We start from the raw sequence: 12,500 nt of genomic DNA, 5'->3' as shown, positions 1-12,500 counted from the left end.
ATATATATATATATATATATATATATATACATATATATATATATATATATATATATATATATATATATATATATATACATACATACATACATACATACAACAAAACAACAACAAATGCAGCCGATTCTAGTCCACTGCAGGACAAAGGCCTCAGAAATGCCTTTATTCATGTCTGGAGCTTGATCAGTTTTCATCACCATGCCAGCCAATGCTGATTGGTGATGGTGTGAAACTGTCGTCTTATCGTCCAGAGCAAAGCAACATATTATAGGTATCCCTGACTAGTATAGCTTTGCTGATTATGACTATACACAAACCCTTTTACCACGTTAAGGTATCACTGCTCAAAAGGTGGATTTTTGTTTTATGATCAAAGCTCCCTTCATCCAAACAATACTCTCTCATCATTTGATCGTTTGGTCATTTCAGTAATCCGGTATCGTCAATCATAAACTCTTAGAATGACTATGAATAATGGGTACATGGACGAGTATCTTTTATGGAGACTTTATTTCCCTTACTGACAGAAGAATTTTTAATATAAGAGATTCACAGATGCTACCGCTAGAGAGTTATGGGGTCCTTTGACTGGCCTGGCAGTACTACATTGGATCTTTCTCTTTGGTAACGGTTGTTTCCCTTTGCTTACACAGACACCGAATAGTCTGGTCTATTCTTTACAGATTCTATTCTGTCCTCATACACCTGACAACAATAAGATTACCAAACAATTCTTCTTCTCCCAAGGGGTTAACTACTGCACTGTAATTGTTCAGTGGCTACTTTCCTCTTCGTAAGGGTAGAAGAGGCTCTTTAGCTATGGCAAGCAGCTCTTCTAGGAGAAGGACACTCCAAAATCAAACCATTGTTCCCTAGTTTTGGGTAGTGCCATAGCCTCTGTACCATGGTCTTTCACTATCTTGGGTTAGAGTTCTCTTGTTTGATGGTACACTCGGGCACACTGTTCTATCTAGTTTCTCTTTCTCTTGTTTTGTTATAGCATCCTGTTTTTCCAACTAGGGTTGTAGCTTAGCATTTAATAATAATAATAATAATAATAATAATAATAATAATAATAATAATAATAATCTGGAAAATGTAACACACTTTTTTAGTGTCTTATTTGATAACTGTACCTGAAATTATGAACGTGAAGGTTTGTTGAATGCAAGCCACAGAATCTTTTCGTATAATTCTCCCTTTCTCTCTCTCTCCCTCTCTCTCTCTCTCTCTCTCTCTCTCTCTCTCTCTCTCTCTCTCTCTCTCTCTCTCTCTCTCTCTCTCGTCACTTCTATCAAATTAACCCATGGCATTATGACGCAGATCTTTTCCTGGTTAGTTGCGTCATGTTAGTTAATGCTGTCATAATCATTCGATTGGTGTCCGACCTTATAAACATCATGTTTTAGGAATATTTTCTTTGCCTCGTAACTAAGAAGTCCTACGAGTGTCATTTACATCAGTAATTCAAGGTGAGTTGAGTTTGCAAGATCAAAATACTTTTTGGCGAAAAATGGATATATGAAGCTGTAAATGTAAGATTTCAATAAAAATGAGGATTATTTCGTATTACCGGATGTTTAAAACTAAGAAATACCAACGATGTTTCCTGCTTATCCAAGTGTAGGATACACAACGAGTAAATCTCGGCTGTTCTAGTTTGTCATCATTAGTATTGAACATTAACCTACTCATTTTCCCAAAAAGACTCGAAACTAGGTATGCTTAGTATCCAAATCCTCAAAAGCATATCGAAGTGACCATTGCTACGGAATCCGAAGCTGTAGTTTTACTTGTATCCATACATAAACGTTGTAAAAGGCGATGCTTTATTTCTACAAAATGCACAAAGTTAAATATGTTAAAATTATGTATAGGATGTCCACTTTATAAGAGCAGAAACCCCCCCCCCCCCCCCCGAATTTTCATGCTCGTATGACGGACATAATTTTGTAATTCGATAAGCGTGTTGATGGATTCCAAAGGTTATATGATTCCAAGACTTGATTCAATATTGTTTTATTCGGAGCGAATTAGGAGGAAAAATATGCTCATATTCATATCATCCTACATACACATGGGAACGACCTCCAATGTGGAATGGAATCAGCATCAGAGTTCGGGGCAGTCACTTGGGGTTCATTACAAACCAGAAAATGACCAAAAACACTTATCTTAACTTGAGGTTTCATCTAAAAATTGTTAAACAATTCAAGTTGATGTTAATTTGTAATTAGAGTGTATAAAGGTTGTAGATGAAACATTTTAGATGTTTTATATAATTTTCAAATTAATTTTGGGGCATTTAATCATAGGACCTTTAGTTGTCTTTGGTTTAGTCAAGGCCTGACGGCAGTTTCCAGGTAAATGCCACATGGAGACGACATTGTTTTTATTTCCTCGATATTAGGTGTTATATTCTAGCTTGGGTTTGTTTGTTGTCGTGTTTTATAGTAGGCTCACGGAAAATTTGTGATGGATTCTAATTTCTTTTACTCAAAGTGTGCCTCACAGTTGGTAACAAGTGATTTATCTAGAAGAAATAGAAATAAAACTTTTGGGGTGAAGAGCCCTTTCTAATCTTTTGTTTTCAGTATATTTTCTTTTAAGTGGCTTTTGCCAATAGTTATTATTTTTTATACCATAGTTGCCCATCTTTATTGGCAATAAGTGATTAGAATTTTAGAGATATATGGATACAACTTTCAGGGAGAAGGCGATATATAGCCCAGTTTTGATTCAAATGTTCTTTAGAGGCTTTAGGGAACCGAAACTATACTCACCATTACCGTAGATTTTGATGGAATTTAAGACTTGCTTCTGGAAAGAATTGTAGTCTAATTGAAGGGTTTGTTTCCACTTACCTGTCAGATTTCACTTGGATCCCGAAAACTAACTGTTTCTGGTCGATAGACAAGCTATAGGTTATCATAGGGATTTAACTCGGATAAAGTGTACGTTGTCTGATGTTTTTCTTCACTTGTTTCAAATTGTTTTGAATTATTCATCGGTTTTTACATTGGTCATTTGTTATGGATATTTTTATTCAAGTTATTTTGTGTTTACTTTGAAAATATGACTTTGCTCATTTATTGTTTTTGGTATCCTTTGTAAAGTGACAAATGTCCCAAAGAGGGGTTTAGGTGTATTCCAGTGATTACAATGTTAAAACAATAGTCGGTCTGAGTCTTAGTAACTAAACATTATACTGCAAGTCGCTGATATGGGGAACCACATAAAGAAAGGTGTGTAAAGCAAACTGTGGTGATATAGCTCACCTGGATAGTAAAAAATCCATAGTTTTCTATTAATTATAAACTATAAACAACAACAACGATACATTTTAGTATTGGCTAAGCAATTCTTATAACTCAGTAGTCAAATTTTACGGGTGTTTAATGTACGCAAATTCCATCTAGAATTGTTGTTTGTTACTCGCAAATCTTTAACAATTATCAACTTATTTGACATTGCAATTCCCTGACCTAAGTACATCAGAGCACTTGGAAAACTGTTCCCCATCCAACTTTAAAATTCTCAGAATTACTTTTGGTCAAAGACAGGAATAGAATTACCATGATATGAACATTAGCACTATGTAGTAACCCCACAATCATTGTAGAGTTGACAATAATAATGATGATGAAAAAGTAGGATGAATTGATAATAGTAATAGTATCAATATAGGATCGAGTGGGTGGAATGAGGGTGACCTTGCATCACATCGTCAAAGGGAATGAGAACAAGTTTCAAAATAGGACTTCGTTTTGTTGCAGTCGAGTACATTCATCTTCTGGAGAGGAAGTGTTTAAAATGCCAGATCAGTGAAATGCTATTATCATCTTTATTTGTGCCATATAGATCTTAATGATCGTCATAATCTGGTGGTTTAATTGGTGGAACTTTGGTAGTTTAAAGTTTTTGCAATTTTTTTTTATTTGAGCAGGTTGACAAAAGCATCTTTTCATAGTTTATGTGACTGATTTATTTATAGTTGTTGCTGATCTTAATATGTGTTATCAATTCAATACTTCTTTATAGTTTATTCGTTACTTTTCTATTTTTTTTCCTGTAGAAGGCCGTGAGTTTGTAGTAGCATTCTGTTTTTCTAATTAAGGTTGTAGCATAGCTAGTAATAGTATTGAGTGAGAATAAAATAATAATCGTGATAATAAGTACTGAACAATTCTTAGTATCATTCACATTTTTCCGTAGTCTATCTGAGAGAGATTGGGAGAGATGAGGAAGGCAAGGTAATGGATTCAGGAAATGAGAAAGCCACAATGGATTGGTATCCGGTACATGTCTGACTAGTCAATCTCGATGAATCTCGTTTTTTACGACCATTGACGATCTTTTTTTTTTTTTTTTTTTTGCAGATAATTGAAGGATTTTCTCATTACGTCAGGTCAGTCACTGTGGCGATGAAATGAAACCTTTCATGAATTAGGATCGCTCGCTGAGGTTTTTTGGTTCTACTTTATATAGTTTTATATTTGTAGGATTTTCTCATTTGGTTCTACTTTATATAGTTTTATATTTGAAGGATTTTCTCATTTGGTTCTACTTTATATAGTTTTATATTTGTAGGATTTTCTCATTTGGTTCTACTTTATATAGTTTTATATTTGAAGGATTTTCTCATTTGGTTCTACTTTATATAGTTTTATATTTGTAGGATTTTCTCATTTGGTTCTACTTTATATAGTTTTATATTTGAAGGATTTTCTCATTTGGTTCTACTTTATATAGTTTTATATTTGTAGGATTTTCTCATTTGGTTCTACTTTATATAGTTTTATATTTGAAGGATTTTCTCATTTGGTTCTACTTTATATAGTTTTATATTTGTAGGATTTTCTCATTTGGTTCTACTTTATATAGTTTTATATTTGTAGGATTTTCTCATTTGGTTCTACTTTATATAGTTTTATATTTGAAGGATTTTCTCATTACGTCAGGTCAGTCACTGTGGCGATGAAATGAAACCTTTCATGAATTAGGATCGCTCGCTGAGGTTTTTTGGTTCTACTTTATATAGTTTTATATTTGTAGTATTTTCTCATTTGGTTCTACTTTATATAGTTTTATATTTGAAGGATTTTCTCATTTGGTTCTACTTTATATAGTTTTATATTTGTAGGATTTTCTCATTTGGTTCTACTTTATATAGTTTTATATTTGAAGGATTTTCTCATTTGGTTCTACTTTATATAGTTTTATATTTGAAGGATTTTCTCATTTGGTTCTACTTTATATAGTTTTATATTTGTAGGATTTTCTCATTTGGTTCTACTTTATATAGTTTTATATTTGAAGGATTTTCTCATTACGTCAGGTCAGTCACTGTGGCGATGAAATGAAACCTTTCATGAATTAGGATCTCTCGCTGAGGTTTTTTGGTTCTACTTTATATAGTTTTATATTTGAAGGATTTTCTCATTTGGTTCTACTTTATATAGTTTTATATTTGTAGGATTTTCTCATTTGGTTCTACTTTATATAGTTTTATATTTGAAGGATTTTCTCATTTGGTTCTACTTTATATAGTTTTATATTTGTAGGATTTTCTCATTTGGTTCTACTTTATATAGTTTTATATTTGAAGGATTTTCTCATTACGTCAGGTCAGTCACTGTGGCGATGAAATGAAACCTTTCATGAATTAGGATCTCTCGCTGAGGTTTTTTGGTTCTACTTTATATAGTTTTATATTTGAAGGATTTTCTCATTTGGTTCTACTTTATATAGTTTTATATTTGAAGGATTTTCTCATTTGGTTCTACTTTATATAGTTTTATATTTGTAGGATTTTCTCATTTGGTTCTACTTTATATAGTTTTATATTTGTAGGATTTTCTCATTTGGTTCTACTTTATATAGTTTTATATTTGAAGGATTTTCTCATTACGTCAGGTCAGTCACTGTGGCGATGAAATGAAACCTTTCATGAATTAGGATCTCTCGCTGAGGTTTTTTGGTTCTACTTTATATAGTTTTATATTTGAAGGATTTTCTCATTTGGTTCTACTTTATATAGTTTTATATTTGTAGGATTTTCTCATTTGGTTCTACTTTATATAGTTTTATATTTGAAGGATTTTCTCATTTGGTTCTACTTTATATAGTTTTATATTTGAAGGATTTTCTCATTTGGTTCTACTTTATATAGTTTTATATTTTTAGGATTTTCTCATTTGGTTCTACTTTATATAGTTTTATATTTGAAGGATTTTCTCATTTGGTTCTACTTTATATAGTTTTATATTTGAAGGATTTTCTCATTTGGTTCTACTTTATATAGTTTTATATTTGAAGGATTTTCTCATTTGGTTCTACTTTAAATAGTTTTATATTTGTAGGATTTTCTCATTTGGTTCTACTTTATATAGTTTTATATTTGAAGGATTTTCTCATTTGGTTCTACTTTATATAGTTTTATATTTGTAGGATTTTCTCATTTGGTTCTACTTTATATAGTTTTATATTTGAAGGATTTTCTCATTTGGTTCTACTTTATATAGTTTTATATTTGAAGGATTTTCTCATTACGTCAGGTCAGTCACTGTGGCGATGAAATGAAACCTTTCATGAATTAGGATCTCTCGCTGAGGTTTTTTGGTTCTACTTTATATAGTTTTATATTTGTAGGATTTTCTCATTTGGTTCTACTTTATATAGTTTTATATTTGAAGGATTTTCTCATTTGGTTCTACTTTATATAGTTTTATATTTGAAGGATTTTCTCATTTGGTTCTACTTTATATAGTTTTATATTTGTAGGATTTTCTCATTTGGTTCTACTTTATATAGTTTTATATTTGAAGGATTTTCTCATTACGTCAGGTCAGTCACTGTGGCGATGAAATGAAACCTTTCATGAATTAGGATCTCTCGCTGAGGTTTTTTGGTTCTACTTTATATAGTTTTATATTTGTAGGATTTTCTCATTTGGTTCTACTTTATATAGTTTTATATTTGAAGGATTTTCTCATTTGGTTCTACTTTATATAGTTTTATATTTGAAGGATTTTCTCATTTGGTTCTACTTTATATAGTTTTATATTTGTAGGATTTTCTCATTTGGTTCTACTTTATATAGTTTTATATTTGAAGGATTTTCTCATTACGTCAGGTCAGTCACTGTGGCGATGAAATGAAACCTTTCATGAATTAGGATCTCTCGCTGAGGTGTTTTGGTTCTACTTTATATAGTTTTATATTTGTAGGATTTTCTCATTTGGTTCTACTTTATATAGTTTTATATTTGTAGGATTTTCTCATTTGGTTCTACTTTATATAGTTTTATATTTGTAGGATTTTCTCATTTGGTTCTACTTTATATAGTTTTATATTTGTAGGATTTTCTCATTTGGTTCTACTTTATATAGTTTTATATTTGTAGGATTTTCTCATTTGGTTCTACTTTATATAGTTTTATATTTGAAGGATTTTCTCATTTGGTTCTACTTTATATAGTTTTATATTTGTAGGATTTTCTCATTTGGTTCTACTTTATATAGTTTTATATTTGTAGGATTTTCTCATTTGGTTCTACTTTATATAGTTTTATATTTGAAGGATTTTCTCATTTGGTTCTACTTTATATAGTTTTATATTTGTAGGATTTTCTCATTTGGTTCTACTTTATATAGTTTTATATTTGAAGGATTTTCTCATTTGGTTCTACTTTATATAGTTTTATATTTGAAGGATTTTCTCATTTGGTTCTACTTTATATAGTTTTATATTTGTAGGATTTTCTCATTTGGTTCTACTTTATATAGTTTTATATTTGAAGGATTTTCTCATTTGGTTCTACTTTATATAGTTTTATATTTGTAGGATTTTCTCATTTGGTTCTACTTTATATAGTTTTATATTTGAAGGATTTTCTCATTTGGTTCTACTTTATATAGTTTTATATTTGTAGGATTTTCTCATTTGGTTCTACTTTATATAGTTTTATATTTGTAGGATTTTCTCATTTGGTTCTACTTTATATAGTTTTATATTTGAAGGATTTTCTCATTACGTCAGGTCAGTCACTGTGGCGATGAAATGAAACCTTTCATGAATTAGGATCTCTCGCTGAGGTTTTTTGGTTCTACTTTATATAGTTTTATATTTGAAGGATTTTCTCATTTGGTTCTACTTTATATAGTTTTATATTTGTAGGATTTTCTCATTTGGTTCTACTTTATATAGTTTTATATTTGAAGGATTTTCTCATTTGGTTCTACTTTATATAGTTTTATATTTGTAGGATTTTCTCATTTGGTTCTACTTTATATAGTTTTATATTTGAAGGATTTTCTCATTTGGTTCTACTTTATATAGTTTTATATTTGTAGGATTTTCTCATTTGGTTCTACTTTATATAGTTTTATATTTGAAGGATTTTCTCATTACGTCAGGTCAGTCACTGTGGCGATGAAATGAAACCTTTCATGAATTAGGATCTCTCGCTGAGGTTTTTTGGTTCTACTTTATATAGTTTTATATTTGAAGGATTTTCTCATTTGGTTCTACTTTATATAGTTTTATATTTGAAGGATTTTCTCATTACGTCAGGTCAGTCACTGTGGCAATGAAATGAAACCTTTCATGAATTAGGATCGCTCGCTGAGGGTTTTTTGGTTCTACTTTATATAGTTTTATATCAAATCATTATCTTTTAAATTATATTTCTGTTTTTAGATATAGTTATCTTCACATATACGTCTCCTGTAGGTGTTATCATTTCTTTTCTATCCACTGATTTTATACTAAGAACAAAGTAGCAACTTGCCTAAGCCCCTCCGACGTTTTATATCAAATCATTATCTTTTAAATTATATTTCTGTTTTTAGATATAGTTATCTTCATATATACGCCTCCTGTAGGTGTTATCATTTCTTTCCTATCCACTGATTTTATACTAAGAACAAAGTAGCAACTTGCCTAAGCCCCTCCGACGTTTTATATCAAATCATTATCTTTTAAATTATATTTCTGTTTTTAGATATAGTTATCTTCATATATACGTCTCCTGTAGGTGTTATCATTTCTTTTCTATCCACTGATTTTATACTAAGAACAAAGTAGCAACTTGCCTAAGCCCCTCCGACGCATATGAACACTAAAATCTATATTTTACGCATTCTTTTGCGGTTATGAATCCTCGCGTTGAGGAACCCAAGGTTATTAGACTTGGCTGATCGGAAGACTGGCTATTAATGTATGAAACTTGCTTCTTTTAAGAGTTATGGAACAATAAGAATATTCATGGAAGAGAAAACATAACTTGAAATGTATTTTCAAATCAACACGATGTTTATCGAATAAATTGTTTTATAGTTAGCCAACTCAAAAGAAGAAAACGAAATTTAAATATTAATTGAGAAGGGTACCAAGGATTTAAAAAAATAGAACTAAGCAGTATCTTATGTATTAAAGGCTAAAAACTCCAATAGGGGGAGTTTGGAAGAGCAAAGAACGAAAATCAAAACTCATTTGATTCACGTAAACAAGGTTAGCAAAGTAGAGATTTTGTTAAAAAAGATAGAAAATTGCGCATGAAAAAAATAGGCAAAAAAATTTTTATTACCAAATAAAATGAAAAAAGGGAAGAGTGTGTGTGTAAGGATGCAAATTTTAGCCAGTAATGTCAGCATTAGTAATGAATTAAACTCTCTCTCTCTCTCTCTCTCTCTCTCTCTCTCTCTCTCTCTCTCTCTCTCATTGTCGTATGTGGGTAAATCATCCTGCTCGTTTTTCACTGTTTGATTCATTGGCTTTCCCTTATTCGAGCTTCACGACTGTTAAGGTATATTCCTTATATCTGTAATGTGGACAACTGACTTTGTTTTTCTCAAAATGATCCGAAAACGCCATCTATTGGGTATAGTAGTTTCACTTGATTTTTTTATGTTTGTTTTCCCTCCTATTGATTAATTTTTCAAATGGGATCTCTGTTTGCATATTGCTGTTATTATAAATATATATTTTTTTTTCAGTGAGTATGTAATATTGATTAGAATCTATTCCGGTTTGTATTTTCTTATTTTAATATTTTACGTAGCTCTATTATTCTATTACTGGTGTTCATTTAGCGTCATTTCACTACCTTTGGAAATTTTGAAGGCATATATGATGATTCTTTCCATTTGCCAAAACTGCTTTCATGTATATTTAACTACTTTTTAGCTCTGAGACTTAGAGGCAAACAAATAGCTTCCCAAACCTGTCTTCTGAATTCCTGTCTTGCAGAGTGTACTACCTGTTGGCCTTAGTATGCCATTGGGTACTTGAACCTATCTTTATTTTGGTCTGAGTTTGGCATCCTGCCCGTGCTGGAGACTCGACGTTTGTACGACAGAAATCGATAATTCTGGCTTCTAACATTTTTGGTTTATGATAGTTTCTGGGGTATTTTTCTTTTCGGTGAGTGGCTTAGTTTAGTCAGAAATACTTTACCGCAATTTATTATTTTCAACAGCCTACTCTTAATATAATTAGATGCTGGTTAAATTTTTTAACTATATTAAATCATATATTCTGATATTTGGAACAAAGGTGTAAAGCTATGAATACTTAATGATTTATTAGATATTTACTTGTAATTTCTGTATATAGTATACTAAACCTATATGCTCAGAGACTTTTAAGTCTGATCCATATGTAAACATCCACACTGCGAATGCCGATGATTCGGCGTCAATGACCTTAGATGTCAGAATGCCAGAAAACCTCAAATCAATCAATCAATCATATAACAACACTTGCATAACATTTTAAGCGCAATTCTTAGGAGGCATTGAAGGGCTGTCTTTGTAAATGATATTTTGTGAGTGCCCTGTTTGTTTAGATTGATATTTATTTCCTGGTGCTATGGAATGTTCTTCAAGAAAAATACAAGCTTGAACTGACAAATCCTTGGGGTTCATGAGGTGGATCATATGATCAAATTAGAATCGACCAAAGGGCCTTCAAAATATTAACTTCGGGTTATGATGAACCAAAACAGTTTATTCGTAATTTTTTTATGTTTGATAAGCGTAAAAACTGTTTTGAAGTGAAAGACGTAAGCGTTACAATTTCTTATAATGATACATACTTTGTAGACTTAGTAATCAAGCAGTCAATTAATGCTAGTCAATGAAAGATTGTCTTTAAACGGCAAGGAATGAACATACAAGAAACTTTGAAGTGAAAGTTGAAGATGACCACTAGACTTAATGAATTGAAGATAAACTTCTCTCTGTAAGGCAAAGAAATTAAGACATGGAAATAATGATTGTTTTATGTAAGAGCCATAATATATAGTTACATTTCTAACCTTGGGATTATGAATTACGAAATGTAGATTCTGCCTCTTCATTAGAAACAGCAGATCATACAGGCGCGTCTTTTATGAACCCTTTATTAATAGCCATAAATACCTCGTAATTTTATCTCATGACTATCTTAGAAGCTTATCACTAATAGCCGAAATTAACACGAATAGTGCGTTTTATTCACTGTTTATGATCTTGACCCACTACTATTTGTACCATATAGAAACGAAATGTGGTTTGGCCAAGAACTGCTTTATATGCAGATGATGCTACTCTACTTACACGTTTTTCTATGCAGATGATGTTACTCTTCTTACACAGATCCAATTGCTCTTACGTAATTCGAGCATATCTCGATTGAACGCTACTATTACGACACAGATTTCGCTGGAAGAATGCAGCATTATGAAATGCAACTCTTCGTATCGGCCTGAAGACTTGAACATATTTCTTTAGGATAGCCTAACACATGTGATTTGGTTCTGAACAAGAAGGTAGAGAGCAGTGTGATATAGGTGTGGTGGGAATGAAAAAAAAAACGAAGGTAGAAAACGCGATTGATTATAGGCCTGATTAGGAAATTATTCCTCTTTTTTTTTTCTTTTTTTTTTTTTTTTTTTTTTTTTTTTTTTTTTTTTTTTATTAGAGGAGAAACTTTCAGTCTTACTATGAGGAAAGCCTTTTGAAATATATCAGAGCTTTTGGTTCTTATTTTCAGTCTACTTTCTACAAAATATTATCACTACTATACTTTTGAATCCCTTTGTATAAGGTGCTATTTTTTTCTTTTTTGCTATTTCTTATTTTTATTTACTTATGTACTGGATATCTGCATATTTCTAAGAGTTATTCTTGTTTTTATAATGTTCGTCGGTCGTGAATAACTGGCTTCTCCACGTGCTTTAGCCAAGAAAAAAAAAAAAAAAAACATTTCTGTAAGACCGGCTCACATGGGAAGAGCGATGATCGTACAAAAATAAAAAAATATGAAAGTTTGAATGTAATGAAGAATTCTATTTTTATCTGTTTGCATTAACGTTTTCTAATCATAAGTTACTCACACTTTATAATCTCTCTCTCTCTCTCTCTCTCTCTCTCTCTCTCTCTCTCTCCTGACCATTCAAAGCCTTAAGAGTGACTTCATTTTCCTCCTCATGTGATACAAGAAAAGCCGAATCCTCT

At 31.2% G+C, this 12,500-nt stretch overlaps 1 pseudogene; it reads left to right on the top strand.

Annotated features, from left to right (window-relative positions):
• Positions 1–12,500, top strand: part of LOC137632486 (uncharacterized) — a 256,035-nt pseudogene that overhangs the window by 29,087 nt on the left and 214,448 nt on the right.

Source organism: Palaemon carinicauda, chromosome 41, assembly GCF_036898095.1.
Source record: "Palaemon carinicauda isolate YSFRI2023 chromosome 41, ASM3689809v2, whole genome shotgun sequence".
Taxonomy (NCBI): domain Eukaryota; kingdom Metazoa; phylum Arthropoda; class Malacostraca; order Decapoda; family Palaemonidae; genus Palaemon; species Palaemon carinicauda.
The sequence above is the reverse complement of the archived record's forward strand: the minus strand, read 5'-3'. Positions and strand labels throughout refer to the sequence as shown.